General features: G+C 48.2%; 1 protein-coding gene across 2 annotated transcripts in view; it reads right to left on the bottom strand.

Annotated features, from left to right (window-relative positions):
• The window catches only part of SYN3 (synapsin III), a 484,704-nt gene extending 462,704 nt beyond the window's left edge, over positions 1 to 22,000 (bottom strand). Inside the window, exon 1 of one of the 2 annotated variants that reach the window (XM_025283567.3) lies at positions 21,875 to 22,000. The gene's annotated coding sequence lies outside the window, so the exon portion shown is untranslated. Of the gene's footprint in view, positions 1 to 15,642; positions 15,936 to 21,874 lie in introns of those variants that run through there. The other variant, XM_025283568.3, reaches the window with a different exon arrangement.
• Between the last annotated feature and the right edge of the window lie 326 nt (positions 22,001 to 22,326).

The raw sequence follows: 22,326 nt of genomic DNA, 5'->3' as shown, positions 1-22,326 counted from the left end.
ACTTCCTAAAAAAAAGGTCAAACACGCATCTGCCAAGGGAACAGCTCCATTTCCACATAACAGATCCGCTGGGCCTTTCATCCTCCGAGCTCTGTTCCAGCCACAGCTACATGAAAGTGTGCGCTGTCTTTGATGAGTTCATATCCACTCACAGGGGCCCAGATCTCCTGTGAGAGGCAACACTCTGGCTCCCACAGGTGTGACACAGTGGCTCCCCAGCCAAGAATTGGAGCTTTGGAGACAGGATTTGTAGGTTATTAGAAAGCACCTGGGCAGGGGGCTTCCCCCTGGGGCTCAGGGATAAAGAATCCGCCTGCAATGTAGGTTCGATCCCTGGGTCAGGAAGAGCCCCTGGAGGAGGTCATGGCAACCCACTCCACTGTTCCTGCCTGGAGAATCCCATGGACAGAGGAGTCTGGCGGGCTACAGTCCATAAGGTTGCAAAGAGTCAGACACTGTGCTTCAGTGAGACACACCACCAAAGTGGCCAAGCACTGAAGTGACTGAGCACAAGCCGTCAGGGAATGGGAGGAATTCCGAGACTGAGATTGACACATAAACACTTTTGATACTATGTATAAAACAGATGACTATTGGGAACATATTGTACAGCACAGAGAACTCTACTTAACTCTACTTGTAGCACTGTGTTGACCTGAATGAGAAGGAACTAAAAAGAGGGGATATATGTATATGGACAGCTGAGTCACGTTGCTGTATAGAAAAAACTAACACAACATTGTAAAGCAACTATACTCCAAAAAAAATCAATTAAAAAAAAGAAATCACCCTCCGCACCTTGACATATATCCAAATAGAGAAATGCCAAAGGAGAGTCACAAAAAATGTTCATGTACGTGAATATTGATATTTAGCAAACAAGACTGGGACACAGGCTTGGTGTTATCTGACAGTTACACAGGCTTGTCTCTGATTTATCAAGACTTTCCTCTGAAGGTCATTGTCAAAAATACAAACAACCTGAAATCTGGAGCTAAATGGTCATCTTTGGCCCCTCTCATTGCTGCCCATGGTGTGCCCTTCAAAGTAAATTAAGGAAATTTCTAGTGATGTTAACTTATTGTAAAATAAAGTAAAAACCACAAGTGGTTTGGAAGACATATTGCACAATATCATTTCTAGGCTTTTTCATTCTAAACTGGGTCCAGTTTTAAATACCCCATGCTGCCTTCCTAAGATGAAGACTAGATAACAAACAGACAGGGCCACACGGGGAACCCAACTGTGACACCCAGGAACCTGCCCTGTCCTCTCCAGTCTCAACTCCAAGTGAATGGAGAAAACGGAGCGGGCAACGGTATCGGGATCGCCTCGTGCTGATCACAGCTGTATCCCTGTCAGGGTCGGGCCCAGAGTCAGCTGTGTGTTGCTAATTTGCACCAGCTTCAGGGAGTACCCTGTGTTGGCCTCTTGCATCACTTGGGAAAAAGCAGACAACACAGCTGCCAGCATGGCCAGAAGAGCATCTGAATCACTGCTGCCCAGCAAAAGGCAGGCAGGCAGGCTTCCAGGACTGCTGGGGCCCTGTCAGACAGCACTTCATTTCCAGTCTCCAGGCTGGGTGATCCGTGATGTTTGCAAGGCAGAGCGAGGGAGTAAGTGAGCCAGAATTCTGTGCCAAACCAGCCGACATGGAAGTATGAAAGTGAAAGTAAAGTAAAGTCGCTCATTCGTGTCCGACTCTTCACGACCCCATGGACTGTAGCCTACCAGGCTCCTCTGTCCATGGGATTTTCCAGGCAACAGTACTGGAGTGGGGTTGCCATTTCCTTCTCCAGAGGATCTTCCTGACCCAGGGATCGCACCTGGTCTCCAGAATTGCAGACAGACACTACGTCTGAGCCGCCAGGGAAGCATAATGGCCATGATAATGGTAGGCTGGTGGCGCTGGTGGTGGTGGCTGCCACTGGCCGAGTCCCTGCGGGGCGCCAGGGACTGCAGGCAGATGCCTGCAGATGGTGCTTAAGCCTCACAAGCACCCTGCCCAGGAAGTACAATCATCCCTATTTCACAGAAGAAGAAACTGAAGTCCAATGACGACAAGAAATGTGTTCAGCTTATAAATGATCATTACAGACTGTCAGGCACTGCTCTAAGCACCTGTCCCTATGAACTCAAGCATCCTTCCTTCAGCCTTATGAGGCAGGTGTGCTGTTCTCACCTGTGCTGTACAGATGTGGACACTGAAGCTCAGAGTTACACTGCTGACAAGGGGCTGGGCTGTGATTCACACCCAGGCAATGCAGCTCTGGCGGGCACTGCGGTAACCACTAGGCAGCACTGCCCCTTCACGCTATCAGGATCCAAACCCAGGTCTGTCTGGGATCTACTGATTTTTCATCACATCATGGTCCCTTGGGGTTCTGTGAGCCTGGAATCTGTCTTCCTGGGCACCTTCACCTTAGCTCAGTTACACAGATGCCCTTGGGGCTCCCCCTCCTCTCTGCCCTGCCTCCCACACAGTGGTGTCACACCCGTCTCCTCTGTTTGGCACGACCTTCCCTTTGCCTTCCTATATCCTCCAGCTGGTTATTTCTGACTCAGCTCATCCCCTTCTCCTCTGAGGAGGCTTTCCTGACTAATCTCACCAACTGATGAGGACTAAGGCTCTGTGACCCTGCAGAGGCTGGCACACGCCCATCACTGTGGGTGTGGGGTAGGGACCGAGTCTGGCGTTAGAGATGGTGCCAGGCAGCTCCAGGTACCCAGAGTCAAGGAGAGACGCCAGCATGGCCAAGGTCTGGGAACCAGCCGCTGCATTCCCGTCCACTGGGTCAGAAAACTCATGGAGCTAAATAAGGAACTTTCCTAGAGACAAAGGAGACCTTTGGGAAGCTTGCTCAGGTCTGCAGCATACCTGAGGATACAAAAGAAGGGCTGACACGGAGGGAAACACCCGTCACTCGGAACACGTGGATGAAGATATTCACAGGTGAGGAGGGAGACAGAGAAACAGAGACAGAAAGACAGATATATGTATACCTATAGCTGATTCACACTGTTGCACAGCAGAAACCAGCACAACATTGCAAAGCAATTATACTCCAATAATAGATTTTAAAAAAGGAGACACAGAGAGAGAAATAGAGAGACAAAGAGATACAGAGAGAGACAGAGACAGAGACAGGGAAAGACAGAGACAGAGATGAAGACAGAAACAGTCCGGGAGACACAGAGAGGGCGCAGGCAGCAGCCGCTGTAGCACTCATCCCCGCCATTCAGCTCCCGCAGCCTCCGCCCGAGCTTCCTCAGGGCAGACGGCCAGCCTGGCGGTGCTTTTGGTGGCCAGGTGCTGCTCTAATGAGGAATTTAGCAAGTTTACTCCGCAGAGCAAAGGCGTGCTATGAGGCATCTTCAATTTATGAGGTCCAAACCCAAACTCCTGATTTCCTGCCATCTCACCCACCCAATAAAGAATCTGCCTGCAATGCAGGTAGACCTGGGTTCAATCCCTGGGAAGATCCCCTGGAGAAGAAAATAGCAATGTAGTCCAGTAGTTTTGCCTGGAGAATCCCAGGGACAGAGGAGCCTAGCAGGCTACAGTCTCTGGGATCACAAAGTCAGACATGACTGAGCGACTAACACTTTCACTTTTCACCCCTACCCAAACTGTCCCTTTTCCATCTTCCTCATTTCAGCAGATACCCCATCCAGTGGTTTAAGCTAAAAATGTGGGGAGATGCTAGGATTCCTCCCTGCGGAGCCTCCCACATCCAGGCCACCACCAGCTCTTATCCCCAAGGAAGCCTCTGAATCCATCTACTTCTTTCAACTCCACCATCACCATCAGTGTGTGAGCTGCCCTCATCCCTCACCTGTAACCAAACTGCCTTCCTGCACCAAACCAGAAGCTCTCCTCTGGCCTCCCTGTCTCCCCACCTGCTCCCCAGCTCTGACTCCTGCCCTCCTTGTGGATGGCATTCAAGCTTCTTTCAAAGCCTGCAGGCCAACATCGTCTGGGACCTTCCCTCACTCAGTCTCTGCATCAAACCACCCACCTTCCTGTCTCCCAAACAAGCCAGCCTCCTTCCCCAGCACCATCCCCTGCCCTCAGGCCTTTGCACATGCTGTTCCCTTTGCCCATTCCCTCTGCCCAGAATGTTCTTCCCAGCTCAGCCTTGTCATCCAGCTCTCAAGTCCAATGCCACTGTCCCAGAGCTCTTCTCTGATAATTTCCTGTTCACCCTGGACCCCTAATCTCCTTCCATCCTCCTGTGGCATCTTCTTTATTTTGGGAATGGTTTTACTTCCTGCCAGACCCGACCCCCTCAGCCCTCTCCTGGCACCTCACATAGGATCCAGATGCAAGACTGGCACCCTGAGAACTCGGTAATCCTCTGTCAAAGGACTCCAGGATCCCAGAACCCCAGGGACGGTGTGGGCGATATCCCAACAGAAACAACTATCTGGAGGGGCTGGACCTGGGAAGGTGGGGATGCCTGTGAAACCACACAGAACCACGCACCATGACACCCCTGCTCTCACGACTCTGTTGCCTGATGTGGAAGGCAGATATGGACAAGGGAGTGACTTACCTGTGTGCATTCAAGTGGCCAGGCAAGTCCAGGTCACCAAGTCTTCAGCTGGTGTTTTTTTTTTTTTTTTTTTTTAATGACTCCACCAATATCACTATTAAAATACAAGATTCTCAGGCTTTTAGTGCCTACTTGCCAACCACTCATTTCACCCTCTCCAGGGAATACTTTTCTCCTAAATTAAAAATACTAGTAACCACTACGTGGCTGACTGCTTACTCAAGCACTGAGCTAATTTAATTATAAGCATTACTTCATTAATCCTCACATAACCCTGTAAAGCAAATACAACTCTTAGCCCCATTTTACAGGTAGGAAACTGAGGCTCAGGGATTTCAGGACTTGGCAGGACATCATGTACTAGATCAGTCTAGTCTATCTCCAGATGCAGCCCTTCAACCACGTGATACCCTGGTTTGCTGGCCCCCCTCCTCCCAATAATCCTGACATCAGTATCAATGGAGTGCTCCATGAGAGCCTGACACCTACCAGGCAGCACTCTGGCAGCCTCTGCAGTGTCCTTCACCTTCGGGAGCCTGGGTCCTGGCACTGGCTCAGAAAGTTCCAGCAACAGTGGGCTCAGCTGCAATTATGGTGACGCCGTCCCTGCTCTTGCAGCTAGAGAACCCGGCAGCCTCACGCTCGCATAAAGGAGCAGGTGAGGGCAACGCTAGCACAGATTTCCACTAAAAGAGGTGGGAGCCACCACCGCGGACTCCCTGTGTGACCCGAACAATAAAATGACGGTGATGGGAATAATAAGAATAATAGCAATTCACAGCAATAACATTAACAGTAATCACAGTAACAATAAAATACAACAGCAACAATATTATAAATATTGTTGTAATAAATAGTATTTATACAATGCTGTCTGTGTGTCGGGTACTGTTTTAAGCCCTATTTATATATTAAACCAATGAGTCCTAACGTGAATCTCGTTATTATCTATTTTTCACACAGAGGAAACTGAGGGCCAGAAGGGCACAATAAATTGCCCAGTAGTCAGCGTGATTCAGTGTGGGGTCAGGATGCGGCCCCACACGTCATTCCGTCACTTCTCCACCCAGGAGTTTCTCTCATTTCTAAGAGGAGGAGTTCAGATCTGAAGAATTCAGATGCACATTTTCTGATTCTCACTTTCAAGAGAAAGAGCCAGACACAGAAAAGTGGTTTCTTTCTCTGCCTTCCCTTATCCTGATTTCTAACAATGCTTGTCAGCCTCCACTGATATTAGTAATATGGGCAGAATTCTTGCTACATGTCAGACACTCAGCTGAGCATTTACCTGCACCTTCACTGTGTCCCATACTCCTAGTAATCCTACGAGGAAGGTTCTAGTATCCTTATTTTAGAGCTGAAGCACCCAAGGCTCAGACAGGTTCAGTCACTTGCCTGAGATCACACAGCAGAGAAGCTGCAGAAGTCTAACAAGGTTGGTCTGATCCCAGAGTCTAGGCCTTTAACCACGAGCTGTGTCTGATCATTTCTCTTCCCTACTCCTCTCTCTTCAGGAGCAACTGAGCTGGGGAAGCGGCTGGCCTCAGCCAAGCAGCAGTAATGCCCCCGCAGGCCAGGCACTATGATACCCCAGGACTGATGACATGTGACAGGCAGGGGGACGCGCCCACAGGAAGCACAGCCTTCCTATCCTGGCATCAGATTTCCACCGAGACATCCCCGGGCAGCCGCCGTGACTCCTTCCAGAGCTCGGCCCTCTGGTTCTCTCCTGCTGGCACTGGCAGGCCAGGAGAGGTTTCTGCACAGCGTGGATGGAGATGTTCACGGTGGGGCCTCCAGCCCCCACACAGAACAGGCATTTCCGCTGCACTCGCTGGTCCAACTGCTGCAGGAAAGCTGGACTCGCCTTCACGCCCACCAGTGCTCTCTTTCCCCTTCACTTACTTTGTTTTTTTTTTAAATCACAAAAAGGTTTTCTCAAACCCTTTCCTGGGGAGTTTGAAACTGTCTGGAGACAGAGTCCTTCTCAGGAAAGGAGACCTTCACAGGCCTCAGAACGTGGCATGACAATAGCCCCCACGGCTCCCCTGCCCCCCAGTACTTCAGCATCTTCTTCCTTGCAGAAGGGGGTTAGGGGTGGAGAAAGGAATCCAGTGATCCCACAGCCCCCCAGACCCTGCCCCAGGCAGGAGACATCCCATTTTACAGAAGAGTCAAGTGAGGAATCTTGGCTAGGAGTCCAGCTAGAACTCAGCCTTTCTCCCGTCTCTTGATCCTACGTCAAGTAGCTGAAATGGAGAAGGACCCCTGAGCTGTTGGAGGCAAAGGCATGAGACCATGTGGGAGGCAAGCAGTGGAGATAATGTGAAAGGGCACCATGGTGGGAGAGGAAGCTGGAGCTTCAGCCTCCTGGGCATGAAGGGTCTCAGAACCATGTAGAAGAGCTTGGACAAATAGCAAGAAGCAGCTGCTGTGTTTAAGCAGGGCAGTGACGTGGTCACATTTGTGTTTAAAAAAAAAAAAAAACTCTGACACTATATGCTATGGAAATGGGATTTGGAGGAAACCTAATGGACACAGGGAGACCAGGAAGGAGGGTTTCACAGTGATCTATGAAGGAGATTGTGCATGTCTGTCTATGAAGGAGACAGATGAAGAGAGTACCAAAGCATCCCTTTCATTCACTCCCACACCCATAACAAACCCTTCACTCTGTTATGGCATTGTATGGAGGTGAATCTGATACGATACCTGTCTTCAAACAGTTTACAACATCAGGGACATCGAAGAAACAATACGGGATGGAGTCACTCTGTTTCTTTGACTCACAAAAATCTTTTGAAAACCTCCCATGGGCCAACCCTTTCCAGTTGGTGCTGGAGATGTAACAGTGGAAAAAACCCCAAATCTATGACCTCATGGGGGCCACATTCAAGAGGGGTTGGGGGGTGATTAGTCAGATTCTATTGATTATTCCTTAGGAAACAACGCATGTGTATTGTCAGTGCCATCTGCCTTCCCTGATTTCAGTCAAAAATACACGGTAAATCAGAATTTTGCTGGAGGGAAATACAGTACCTACTGGAAGCAGGAAAAGTTGAGCAGAAAGACAGATTTAGAAGAACTCTAAAAACATAATAATCGAGGGTCATCTAGGATAAGGGTGAACATTCCCACACAAAACAACTTTAGGGGTAACATGTATTGTGATGTTTCATGTGGTGCTCTTTCAAACCTCAAAAAAGGTATACCACACTGTTTCTTATTAACTAGACAAGATAGAATAAAAATAGTAAGTTTTAAGCCAAAGGCCAAAATCAGAAAAGAAAAACCTTCATAACTTGAAACTTTATCACTGAAATAGTCCCTATGTGGAATACCCCTAAGACGACACCGTTAACACAACCCTGACACTGCTCTATAACACAACCGTAGCTATTCTATTGATATGCATGGCACTGCTGCTACTCCTGCTTCTCCTCATACCCTGCAGATGCCCTGGAGGGTTTATGCAGCGTAACAGTTAAAAGCATGGGTTCTGAAGTCAGAACAACCTGGGTTAATACCCCAGCCAGCTCTTCTATTTCCCAGCACTGTGACCTTGGGCCTGCCATTCATTTTTCTGTGAATCACTCTGCTCATCCAAAAACAGAGATAATAATTCTATCTCATCTAGAGGTCTGCTGTGAGAATGAAATGGGTTAATTTACGTAAAGTGCTTTGAACGCAGCTTGGCACACAGCGAATGTGCAATAAATTGGTAGTTCAGCTGCAGGAAGACGTGGCTCTGACATCCTTGGAAAGCAGGCAGGGTGATGTGCAAGAAGGAGATGCAGAGTCTGTGAGTTTTGAGGAAGGGCCATGGTAGGACTGGGTACAGGGCATCCTGTCGCAAACCTCTGCACGGTCCACCAGCTCGTTCACTGGAGCCATGTGTGTGCATGCTAAGTTGCTTCAGTCGTGTCAGATTCTGTGACCCTAGGGACTGTAGCCCACCAGGTTCCTCTGTCTATGGGACTCTCCAGGCAAGAATACCGGAGTGAGTTGCCATTTCCTCCTCCAGAGGATCTTCCTGACCCAGGGAGTGGACCCTCATCTCTTATGTCTCCTGCACTGGAAGGCGGGTTCTTTACCACTAGCACCACCTAGGAAGCCCCACTGAAGCCATAGCTTTCCTCAAAGGTTGTGTCACAGGAGCCTTGGAAAGCACAGCTGCCCCTCTGCGCACCTAGCTCTTGGATTGCTTGGTACCTTTCACTGTGGCGGGCCCCTTGTTAGTAAATGGGGAGCTGATGAGTTGCTGCAATCCCCTCAGACTCACTGAGCACACGAATTCACATGACTCCCACCCATCACTACACAGACATGTACTCTTGGTCAACCAGTAGCAGCATCACCCAATCTACACTTCCTCTCAGCTCCAGTTATTTTCTACCACCTCTAAGCTTCTGCTTTTGCTTTTCCTTCTGCCCGTCTGCCCCTTCTCCCTCTTTCTCCAAGTCAGAATTTCTACTCAACACTGACACCCCACCTCAAACACACTTACTTCTGTGAAGTCACCCCAGTGAGCTCCCCCAGGGGTTTCTTACAGTGTAGTTGGCCAATCACCAACACAGAATGATTTGTGGTGCTTGCTGACCATAGGCCTCCTACTTTAGGGGGTGGGAGTCCAATCAGCTGCATTGTTAGCAACCTCCCCAGCTGACTCCCAATGCACACTAAGCCTACAGCCCAGAGGGCTGGCCTTGCACCACTGTCTCCTGGCAACTTCCCTGTCATCTGGGCTCCCCAGTCCTTTTCATGTGACTCTGAGAGACACCTGCTCATATGCCAGTCCAGTCGAACTGCTGACAGTACATCTCCCGTCACCAGACTGTGAGCTTCTTGAGGGCAGGGAACATGCCTGAATTATATTTAAACTCTCAGCACCTCCAGTAACCTTACCATGCCAGATTCCTCTTTTTCCTCACATTGCATGCATCACTGGGTTCACATAGCTCTACTTTTAAAATATTTTTTTTTGTGTGCCACTTTTCACCTCTTCTACCCCAATAACCCTAGTCCAAACTACCACCATCTCTGCCCATGGACTACTGCAAAAGTCCACTCTCTGATCCTTCCATTTTGATCCCTATCCCCTACAACTTCCTTTTCACACACCATTCAGAATAATTCCTTAAAAACAAAGCAAGCATTTACAAAACACATATTCAAGAAAGCACTGAAGGACTTCCCTGGGGGTCCAGGGGTTAACAATCCACCTTGCAATGCAAGGGACGCGGGTTCCATGCACTGCAACTACCAAAGCCCATCCACCACAACTAGGGTCTGTGCATCACAGGGAAAGATCCCACGTGATGGAACAAAGATCCCACGTGCTGCAACTAAGACCTGACGCAGTCAGATAAAGCAAGCACTGACATCAAGAAGATACAAAGAATTAAACTCAAAACTTTAGAGTAAAAAACACAAAAACTACTCAAAAACGGGTAAGAGACTTGCATAGATACTTGACTGAAAAGGACACAAAGAGGGAAAAAACATACATGAATGAAAAGATATTCAACATCATTTGCCATTAGGGAAAGGCATATTAAAACCACGGTGAAATACCACTAAATGATCAGAATGGCTAAAATAAATACTGAAAATGCCAAGTGTGGACAAGAACACAGAGCAACGGGAACTTTTATACACTGCTTAAGGAAATGCCAAAATGCTACAACCATGCTGGAAAATAGTTTGGCAGTTTCTTATAAAACTGAATGTAAATTTACCATCTGCCCCAGCAATCCAACTCCCAGGTATTTATTTATCCTAGAGAAGCAAAAATGTATGTTCACACAAAAACCTGAATACAAATGTTTATAGCAGCTCTATTCCTAACTGCCAAAAGCTGGAAAGGAAACAAGTGTCCTTCAAGGAGTGAATGGATGGACAAACTGTGATATGTCTATTCAATGAAACACTAGTCATCGATGAGAATGAACAAACTCTGGATATATCCAACAACATGAACGAATCATGAAGACCTTATGCTGAGGGAAAGAAGTCAGCCTCAGAGGGTTACATACTGTATGGCTCCACTTAGCTGACATTCTCAAAAGGACAAAACGGTAATGATGGAAAGTACAGCTGTAGTTGCCAAATGTCAGAAGTGGGGTATTCATGGTTATAAAAGGAGAACAGGAAGGATGTTTCTGACAAAGAAACAGTTTGTATCGTCACTGAGGCGCTGGTAGTTCCATGCATCTATACATCTGTTAAAAGTCATAGAACTGTACACCAACACAAAGTCTACTTTACTGTATGGCAATTAAAAAAAATTAAAGTGAATGAAAGAAGTCAAATCATGTAACCTCCTGGTTCAAAACCTCCAACTTAGGGACTTCCCTGGTGATCCAGTGGTTAAGAATCTGCCTGCCAATGCAGGGGACACGGGTTCACTCCCTGCTCCAGGAAGATTCCACACGCTGTGGAGCAACTAAGCCCGTGAGCCAGAACTACTCAGCCTGTGCTCTAGAGCCCACGCTCCACAACAGGAGAAGTCACAGCAATGAGAAGCCTGTGCACCGCAAACTAGAGAGTAACCCACGCTTGCTGCAACTAGAGGAAGCCACATGTAGCAACAAAGACCCAGCACAGCTGAAAATAGAGAAAAACAGTAAAACTTAAAAGAAAAAACCCTCCAACTTAGAACAGAATCCAAACTTCTCTCCACAGCCCATGAGTTCCACCAGTGCTGGTATTTCAGATACCTCTCGGGCCACATCTTCTCAAACTCTTCCTTCTGTGTCTCTCTGTCTACCCTGAGGCTCCCCTGCTGTTCCCTCTGCCTGAAATTCTTTCCCACAGATATTTCCAAAACCCACTTCCAAACTTCCTCCATGCCTCTGCTCAAATTGTCAACTTCTCAGAGAGACCTTCTTAAACTGAATTTTCTATAATGGCATTTTCCCCTGCCCTTATACTGTTTACATTTTAATTCATAACATGCATCACTAACTCACATCTGTATGCACTTTTATATTTCCCACCAGAATATAAGATCCACAAGGCTAGGAATCTTGTCTGTACCATTCATCAATACATCCTCAGTACCTAGGGCTTTGCCTACCACAAGATGAGAGTTCCACAAATAATTGTTAAATGATCAGTGATTAAACCCAAGAGATGAACATTTAGTGATGAGATTTCTAATGCATTGAACTTGGACGCATACTTTGACTTCTTTACAGTATCCTTCAAATCACCTGTCCACTTGGCGCCTAAGTAAAGCAGCCTTAGTCCAGACTATTTAATTAAGCTATCAGTGTTTTAAAAATGAATTAACTCAACAACTCCCTACTAAGTGCAGCCTTCCAGTACTTGGTTAGATACCTGGCTTGGGATGAGCTAGGATGGGGCAAGGCTGCAAGCACCCTCATTCTTAGAGTAATGCCACATGGAGTTTCCTCAGGGGTTCTAAAAAGCTATCTAGAAGTGCTACTAATATGTGCAAAGAAGTTGGAGGTGAGATTGAAGAAAGAAAAAATATACCACCTCTCCTCAACACCATTCCAAGGAGAAGGAATAAATTAGCACTTAAAGGACACCTACTCTGTATGCTCCAGGCACTCTCTAAAAGTTCTATTTAATCCTCCATCCACCCTTCAAGGTGGACTCTATGGGCCCCATTTTCATACATGAAAAGAGCCAGGCACAGAGAGGTTAGGTAACATGCCCAGAGTCACACAGCTATAGGTAATGACTGGTGCTCTGAACTCAGGCCTGTGGAACATCCAATCCGATTCTTTTCCCACTCTGAATTTTAGAAGCAATATTCATGAGGGTAGACACTGTCCAGAGGAACCAAGCAGACATACCAACCTCAAACAGGAAACGCCAGCCCGGACACCCAGGGTCTTCACTAAAACTTATCAAAGGTCGGCATCAGCAACTCTGCTAAAGCAAGATGCTGAGCACTTCCAGTAAAAGTGTACTGAGCATCTGCTCTGTCACTGGGCTCACATTTAGTAACTCACTTAATTTTCATCATCATTTTAAATGGGTTACATGTATGCAGTATTAAGGGCTATTTATCCAAAAACGAAGGTACCAACCCCGCAAGCAAACAAGAACACCTGAGAATTCTCTACCCCCCACTTCATGCGAGTTAGAAATTTTGAATTTACCTTAAAAACAGAGCAGTGTGAAACTCAAACAACTGCATATAAATTTTTTGTATATGCCAGTTCTTTTAGTCTTGGTCAGGGTTTTACCCACTAGTTAGCACAGGAATTATTGTTCAGGGTTGCATACACAGAAACCAGGCAAAAGGCAATTTGAGGGGCAATGAAAGTATCTTCAAGGGTATTTTGGCTATGAATGATTTCTACCCCCATACTATGGCTCTGGAATCTAAATATCAGTAAGATGAAACTCTGCTCTGCCTCCTGGCCTCCTCTCGTTTACTCCTGCTTGGTTAATAATCGAGAGATCGTAGATCGAGAAAGGAAACGAGAGGCTACTAAGTGCTACTCTTTGCCGGGGCAGCAACGCCTGATGGTTACCAGCCATTTCTGATGACGCTGGCAAGGAGAGAAATCCCCTGCCCACTGGACCACTGCCATCCTCGGGCCACTCTTCCTCCATTTACCTGCTACCCACTCCCTTCCACATCCACCCCCGGCTGCTAGCTTTGCTTTCTAGCCCTGCAGAATATTTATAACCCCTCTTTCCTATGATGATCATTAGCGTATTCAAAGCCCGGTATTAGGATGATTCTTTCTTAACGTTATAGTGATCAAGAAAAGAGTCACGTATCTGCATTGCGCTTTTAAATAACTAAGTGATGGTTTTTACTTCTGGGTGTTCATCTCTGCACATCCAAGATACTGACACCCACCTCCCCACGAGGCGGCTCCACTGATCAGGTTCTACATTTTGGGAGCTGTGCCCTGGAAATATGCAGCTTAGTTAGGAAGACAAAGAACAGAGATCACATGTCATGTGGCCAGTGTTCTTACAGTGTACAAATTAGGTGCCGGCCACATGTAGAGGGTCAGGGTTGCAGCTGCCTCCCCACCAGGAAAGCTTGCTGACCCATGACCTAGACTCTCCCAAAACACAGCTTGCATCCAGTACTTGGTTAGGTACCTGGGGTTAGGTACCTGGTTTCCTCTTTGGGGAAACTGACCAGGTCTCAAGCTTTGTTTACTTACTACCCGATCCATGTCTCAGACCTGCCTCAATGTCAAGCCCACAGTAGGTGCTCATTGAGCCTTACTCCACTCTCTGGCACTTCAAAGGGGCCTGGAGGTAAGGATAATTCAGTTGAAATGATCCCAAAGTTCTCAATGAAGGTTTAAAAATACTCTTTAATAATAATATCACTTTACACACCTAAGGTAAGGGGTCTTGGTCTCCATCTCTACCATCTATCAACTCACTGAGTGATATAAAACAGGTAACCTAACTTCTCTAGATCTTCATTTTCCCAGATATAAACTGAGGGGCCTGATCCAATGGACTGTAGGGTCCTCTCCAGATCCAGGGACCATCTGCTGTCCCAGACAGTAAAGTGGATAATCCACAATAATCTGACTGAACTAGCTGATCTGAAAAATCACTGTGTAATTTCCAAAAGAATGGAGAGCATGCAAAGAGCCAAAGGTAGACAAAGATTCCAGCTCCAGTTCTTTTGTTACTCTACCATGAACCACCACCCCAGCATAGGTTCAAATACCAGTGTCAACATTTACTGAGTGATGATCTTGGGTAAATCACTGAACTCCTTCAGCCTAGATTTTCACATCTTTAGATTGCTTATTCTACCTCCTCCCAGGCCCACTGGGAGGGTGATGCGTTAAAATGTGTGTAAAGCCCCCTGCACCCAGAGGACACATGCTACGTTTCCCTTTGTGCAAACATCCTTCACCTCAGCAGTCATCCACTTAATCAACAGACTCAGATCCTGAGGCTTTTCATGATCCAGAGCACAGCCAGCCAGAGAGGAAGGCCTCTAAAAGTCAATTAGTTCAACTCCCTCCCACCTCTGTGGCTGACACATGAAGAAACTCAGACTCAGAGAGGTGCAAGGACTTGCCCAAGGACCTACGTGCTCTTCAGCAGTAAAGCCTGGCCCAAAACACGGGGTGGTAGACGCCAAGGGTCACACAAGACACAGACAGAAACCTCTGCAGGCTCTGCTCTCCTTAAAGAAAATAGGGACACTCCAAATAAAACCAAATTCTAAAAGCAACGGTATTTTTTATTTACAAATTTTGGCGAGGGCTGCAGAAGAGATGTAGAGTCACAGTCTGTCTATGAAATGCAAAGTTTCCCTGAATTCCCTGTGAGATGAAGGGCAGAGTTTCTTGCTAGCAGCCCTTCGCCCCTTTCCCCTCCCCGTTTTGACTTTTTTCACTTTGTACACCTTGAGGGAGACATGCTGCACTAGGCTCCCATCTGAGCAAGGTGAGAAGTCTCAAGTCCAGGCAATAACGCACGCCCTCTGAAACACAAACGGCACAATCCCCCAAGTGTGCTGTCGTAATACAAAGAGAATCCCCCTGCTCCCGGAGAGCTCCAGCATGGGACATTAAGAACATGACCCAGTCCACAAAGGCACACCCAAGGGCCAGCGATCCAAAGGTCCCCCTGAAAGACACAATCAAAAATCCCTGAGACCATTTAGGTACTCCTGGAAACCTCAGCCCAGAGTCCACCAAGGGCACTCAACTGAGCACCGAAGAGGGAGCCCCAATAAGACAAGGAGGGGCATGGGTGACAGCTGGTTCTGGGGAGACACTGCTAACCTGATGAGCCCCCTCCTGCCTCAGATTAACAGAGAGAAGCATCTCTCTTCCAGAAGCACTGGGAAGAAAGCTACACCAAGAGCAGGCTTGTGAACAGTGTCTTGTCAGCACACTCCCCACCAAGCGGCCCCCTAATCCAAGCCTCACCTGGTGTTCTTGAGCAAATAAACACAGAGAGGGAGACCGTCCTGGCCCAGCTCATACCACATGTGGGGGCAGTTCTGCATGGAGCCTGTGCCAACCTGCCTTCTAGAGCTGTTCCCTCCCACTGCCCCCAAGGCTCTTCTCCTCCAGGCCCATTCTTCCTTCCAAAACCGGGGGCTCACCTCCTGGTTCTGAGGATCCTGCCAGGTTGAACAATGCTCAGAAGCAGGTGACCATTTAGCAGTTCATCCAGTGGGACCTCTGCAGGCCAGAGCAGCTGGAGCTGTGCCCGTGCCCAGGGGCAAGGAGAGATTGCCGTGTGTAACTTTGAAAGGGCTCTCTCTTCCCTAAACACTTCTGATCACCCTCCTCCCCCTCCGTAGTACTATGGAGACATGTGCTCTGCTTGGGAGGAGGCAGGGAGGAAGGTGCAGCTATTTACTGGAAGAAGGGCAACAGCCAGCTGAGCCATGCTCCACGCTCACAACCAGCAGAAGCGGACTGGGAGAAAAATAGCTCTGTGTACTGCCACAGAATTATTAACCCCTGGGCTCCAGCTTTGCTCCTCACACAGCTGAAGCAAGAGAAACAATAAACTTAACCAATGGAGTGCCAGCCAAAGACATTACATCACCAGTCAGCACTGCCATTGGCTAATAATTCCTAGAAGGCATTATCTACTTCTAGGTGCTTAACCCTTTAGTGAACATCACAGCAAAGACTCAAGCATTTGATCTAAGCCTATGGGTCCTGGACCATGCTTTTACCAGGATGATCTGGGGTGCTTTCTAAACATACAGATTGCTATGTTCCATCCCAAATCATCCAAATCAGATTCTTGAGAAGAAGTATATGATGGTTTAGTCGCTAAGTCAGGTCCGACTCTTGCGACCTCATGGACTGAAGCCCACCTGTCTCCTCTGTCTAGAGGGTTATAGTCCATGGGATTTCTCAGGCAAGAATACTGGAGTGGATTGCCACTTCCTTCTCCAGGGGATCTTCCTGACCCAGGGACCAAACCCTGGCCTCCCACATTGCAGGCAGATTCTTTACCATCTGAGCTGCCAGGGAAGCCTGCATGGATTTCTGTATCTTAAACAGTGTTCAGAGTGTGGAAACCACTGGCCTATTCAGAAAGGCTTCCTCTCTGAAGGAATGAGATGAGATTTTTCTGATCATTTGTTACATGCCCAATGCATTACTATATCATCTCACTTATTTCCTGCGCTGAGCAGTGATGTGACTGGCTCCATTTCATAGGTATAAAGAGAGACTAAGTCATTTGCTCAGAGACAGAGCCCGGCTTTGAAAGTCAGACTGTTTGTACCCTATCTTGCTCCTCTTTTGAAGCTTCCAAAATCAAATCAAGCTATTTGCCTACTCATTGCCTCCAGGGTTATAGAAACAACAGACCTCCTGGATAAGCTGGAAAATGCCAGTAACGCATGACGCATGAAGAACTAGGGAGTGAAGAGAAAGGGAATTCCCATAGCAGGTGTTCAGGGATCATGAACCTTCCAGAGAACCCTTCTCTTTCTTAGGCTCAGTTCTTCTGCTTCTGCTACAAATCTCTGCTTAGCTGTCACTTTCTCTGGGAAGCCTCCTCCTACCTCCAAATCTGGGAGAGATGCCCCTGGTCCAGGCTCCTATGTCCTCTGCATCAGTGGCCTCACTGCTTGCTTACCAGGTAAATTCCACAAGATTAATTACAGCCATTTGTACCTTCACCAACATAGACCCAGCACAGTACCTGCCACATGTGAGCACTCAGTCTTGACTGTGGAAAGAGGGGAGGGAGGGAGGGGCGGAGAGAAGGAAAGAGAGAGGGAGAGAGGGAGGGAGGGAAGGTCTTTACTCAAATTCTAAACAACATCACCCTGACGCAGGAAAGGCAAAGGACTGGAAGCCAGGGGAACCACAGGTACAAAACTGTCTGACCTTGGGCAAGCCCATTCTCAGGGGGCCTTGGTTTCCCCATCTGAAAATAAGAACAGAAGCTACAAGAACTACATAACTAACTACCTACAAGAACTTCCTTGTAGGTAGTTATGAGGATCAACTTAAAGAATGATACAAGTTTGGATGCACTCCTCTGCACTTTCTCCCTCGATCTCATCCATATTATCAGCTGGCATCAAAGTGCTGACACCCCTCTTAATAGCCGGAGATCCCCCCCGTCTCTGTGTGGGTGTCTTGGACATCTCCAAGAGAGCATTTACATTTTCTCCCCCTGATCTTCACCACCACTCTTTGACTGGTGCTCCTATCTATTGATCTTTTATTTTTTGGTAATTGAGATGAAATTTATATAACATAAAACTAACCATTTTAAAGTATACATTTCAGTAGCATTTAGTATATTCATAGTATAGTTCAAACACAACTTCCATCCAGTTCCAAAATATTTTCACCATCCAAAAAGGAAACCACTTAGCAGTCATGCCCTGTCTACCTTTCTTCCCCTCTCCACACAAAACTCTGGCCAACACCAATCTGCCTTCTGCCTCTATGGATTAGGCTACTTGGACTATTTCATATAAGCGGAATCATATAATATGTGACTTTTTGTGTCTGACTTCTTAAACTTAACATGTTTCCAAGGTTCATTCACATGGTAGCAAGTATCAGTGCATACTCAATCACTAAGTCATGTCTGACTCTTTATGACCTCATGGACTGTAGCCCTCCAGGCTCCTCTGTCCGTGGACTTTTTCAGTCAAGAATACTGGAGTGGGTTGCCATTTCCTCCTCCAGGGGATCTTCCTGACTGGGGGATGGAACCAGAATCTCTTGTATCTCCTGTATTGGCAGGCAGATTCTTTACCACCGTGCCATCTGGGAAGCCCAGCATGTATCAGGACATCCTTCCTTTTTATGGCTGAGTAAGATTTCATTGTAAGTACATACCACATTTTTGTTTATCCATTCCCCTGTTTATGGACAGCTGGCATCCAATCTTGAGCCATAAACCTCGGGTGGGGGGGGGGTCACCCTTGATCCTTCCCTTTCCCATAATCCTGACATCGAATGTATCAGCAAGTCTTATCCATTTAACACCCCCAATACAGCTCCTTCTACTTTTCCAAAACCATTGCTACCCTGCAGCCAGGACACCAACACCTCTCTCACCAAACTCCTAATTTGTGCCAAGACCCCATTCTTCTTTCTAGTCCTTTTTTTGCCTGCGAGCTGCATAAACCACATCATCCATTCACTTCAGCAATATTTACTGGGCACTTTTCTTTATGGAGTTTGTCTCCAAGAGGCATGACAGACTACAAGCAATTATATAACATCAGGTTGTTACTAGGTCATTAAGATCCTTCACTGAGTTTTCACTGCACCTTGAGTAAAATCCAAGCTCAGCATGGCCTTCCATGGCCCCATCTATTTCTCCAAACTCATCTCAGGCTGCTCTCCAGTCATGCTGGATTCCATTCCTCCACCTCAAGGTCCTTGAACAAGTTGTTCTCTCTGCCTCTTGACCTTGGCATTGCTGGACCTTCCTCATCCCTCAGATCTCAGTGTAAATATCACTTCTTGGTGATACTACTCCTCTAAGTGGATCTACCCTTCATTAACTTCACTCATTCAAGAAATATGTGCTGAACACTGTGCTGGGATAAAGTGAGGTATGACCTCCTGGAGCCCTCAGTGTACAAGGAGGACCAATTACAGGGAAGTAAATACAATGAATCAGCAAGTGTGGTGAAGGAGGCATAAAAGGGAGGATATCTACTTTATACCGGATGATCCAAAAGGCCTCTCTGAGGAGGTTATATTGAAACTGAATGGTGAGAGACTCCAGTGGGAAGATGGCCTATTACTTTCCATCACACCCTGGCTATGTAATGCGACAGTCCATTCTTCAGTATTTGCTTTGAAGGAATCAAAGCATTTAAGGTCAGTCTCTGCCTCCCCTAATAGACTAAACTGTATTCCTAGCACCGAGGACAGTGCCAACCATTTAGGAGGTATTCAGTGCACATTGATGAATTAATTACTGATCAATTAGTTAATCAATTCACCAATGAAATCATTCCACAGACTGAAACAAGTTCTGTGTTTTTTGCTGTGGTCATTACTTTATAGCAGAAGGACACCTACTCTGTTGGGTTTTAGAAAACAATGGGCTGTAAAATGAGAATGCATATGCATAAGAGACACTGGATAGTAGCCATTGTAGTCATTATCAGGAAAGATTCTTTCCTTGTGGAAGCTGATCGACTCAATTCAAACTCCAAAATCCATTTTCAAGTGCAGTCAAGAGTTTAAAGGTGAGAGAAAGGAATGCTTCTGTTCTTCACCGGGCACAGCGCAAAGCACCTTCTCTCTGGTATCTCGGCCACTTCCCAAGCCCACCCTGGGAAGCAGCTGCCCAGGCACAGCTCTCAGCAACCCCCTCTAAGAAAAGGGCACCTCTCACTCCCCATGCTGGTTTCTGGGAGTGCTGGCTACACACAGCTCACAGTTGAGCTCCTCTTCAGGAACCATCCTGCTGAAGGGACACCCAAAGTTATGCCCCCTTCCCTGGAGGCAGTCTGCCCCAACTAATTGATCAACATGGGGTTTCAAAGGCCTGGTCCCCAGCCTCAGATCACCTGAGGCCTCTCTTGCTTTCCATCATTGACCAGCTTCTCCCTCTGCCCCCATCCTGATTCCCTCACTATCCATCCCTTGGAGAGTGAGACCATCCCCCAAGAATCCGCTTACACCCAATTCTCTGAGCCTCTGAGTCTCTTCCCTTAGAATCCAACCTATGACAGGTGGGGATGATGACTTCCTTTTAAATCAGAAAACTGAGATTCAGAAAGGTTAATAATGTCCCCAAGGCACATGGCTAAAGTGACCTTCTGGTGTGACTCCCTGTCAAGACTTTTCTCTTCACCACAGCCTCTAACAGCTGAGGCTGTGTCTCCATGAGACAGAAAGAGGAGCCCATAGAGGGAAAACCAGATCAGAAACGACTGGCAGAGGTTCCCTTCACCATCCTCCAGGGGGCACCCCTGACAACAAGGTCCAGGTCAAAACCTCCAGAAACAATATGAAAATGACCTGTAGGTTGCAGAGGAAAGCATCACATGAGCAACGTCTCCATGCCTGAATGATCCATGCCTGGAAGCCAGGAAGCAGGGCTCCGGGGCAGACACTTCTGCCTTTAGGGGCCAGAATATTTACAACCACATCCAAAATATTAACTGCAACTTACCAGCTTTCTATTGCTCCAATCTCCATCCATTTCCATACAGCTGCCAGAATTCTTCCACTGCCCTCCTTGAACACAGGACAAAAATCTATAGAGTCTAAGGCTGCATTTTAAGGTCTGTGCATGTTTTAGCTCCTGCCATGTTGACAGCTCATTTCCTCCCCACAAAAGCCCCAGTCCTATTTGATTAGATGACATAGGATTAACTGATGGTCTAAGTCAGGATACTGGACTTTTTCATCTTTGCACAGGAAAATCTCTGGAATTCCTGCTATCCTATCACACACACACATACACACGCATACAGACCCCCTACCCCAGTCTTGGTATCCAATCACATACATACACACACACACACCCCAGTCTGCTATCCCATCACACACACACACACAGCCCACACAGCTTTCACCCTGGCAAACCCTCCTACTCCTCTAGTCCCCATTCAATAGTCACCTCCTCTTGAAAGCCTTCCTGGCTTGCTCATGGTCCTCCTCTCCACGTAACATCCCCTGTACAACACTGCATTATAACTGTTTCTCCTGTTCTCCTTCTTAGTCCCAGGGACTCCTCCAACACCCTTCTTCCTGACTGTAGGGTTTAGCACATTGTCTGGCACACAATAGGAACCCGATAAACGCAGAATAAATACACGAGGCGCTCCATAAAGCACTAATTTCTCTGTCCTAGCTTGGCCAAGGAACCACTCTGAGTTGTTTTTTTTTTTCTCTCTGAGCTCCAAGAGACCTAGAAATAAGAAATGGCATGATGAATCTGACCCCTGGCTCCGGGGGCAACAGGTCAGGAGGCGTCTGCAGATCTAGGCAGAGCAGACGTCCGGCCTCTGCGGTCGCCAGTTCCCCGCAAGCTCTTCCCGGGGCCCCGTCGCTGGGTGGAGATTCTCTTCGAAGCCACTATCCGAAGCCCCTCTGGCTCCCCGGCCCCTCAGGCATGCCCCGCACGCACACCTGTCCGTCCCAGGGTCGGCCCGGCGAGCTGGCAGCAGCACTCGAGGAGGCAGCTTGGGGCGCCGGCTCCTCCGCCCACTGTCGGGCCCCTCCGCGCGCCCGCATCCCGCAGGCACAGAGCCGAAGCGCCCGGGAACGCAGCCTGGAGCCGGGACGCCACCAGCAGCCTAGGCGGGAGGTGGCGGGCACTCCCCTGTTACCAGAAACCTCACAAAGTCTTACTTCGCTGCGGGTTCTGCTTACCTTGCGAGCCGCCAGGAACCCGGACCCGGGGGTGTGCCTTGGCCGCGGCGCCCGCCTGCGGATCCACTCGGGTCCCGGAGCTCAGCCTCCGCACCCCGTGGCGCGCGAGCGTCTCCCCTCGCCGCGGGGCCCCATTGGCTCGGGCAGCCAGGCCCCGCCCACGGGAGGCTCCGCACACTGGAGGCCCCGCCCCTCGCGCCCCTCGCGCCCCTCGCGCCCCTCGCGCCCCTCGCGCCCCTCGCGCCCCTCGCGCCCCTCGCGCCCCTCGCGCCCCTCGCGCCCCTCGCGCCCCTCGCGCCCCTCGCGCCTCCCGGCTACCCGGCTCTCGGCCACTTCAAGTGGTGAGGTGCTTCTAGACTCAGCTCTCACCAAGCTCAGGCAACCGAGAAAGATAATAATTCTCCATCCCAAGAGCGTCTAGACGCCCCTCGGGGAGTGTGAAGAGTGCAGAG

This window comes from Bubalus bubalis, chromosome 4, assembly GCF_019923935.1.
Source record: "Bubalus bubalis isolate 160015118507 breed Murrah chromosome 4, NDDB_SH_1, whole genome shotgun sequence".
NCBI classification, from domain to species: Eukaryota; Metazoa; Chordata; class Mammalia; order Artiodactyla; family Bovidae; genus Bubalus; species Bubalus bubalis.
The sequence above is the reverse complement of the archived record's forward strand: the minus strand, read 5'-3'. Positions and strand labels throughout refer to the sequence as shown.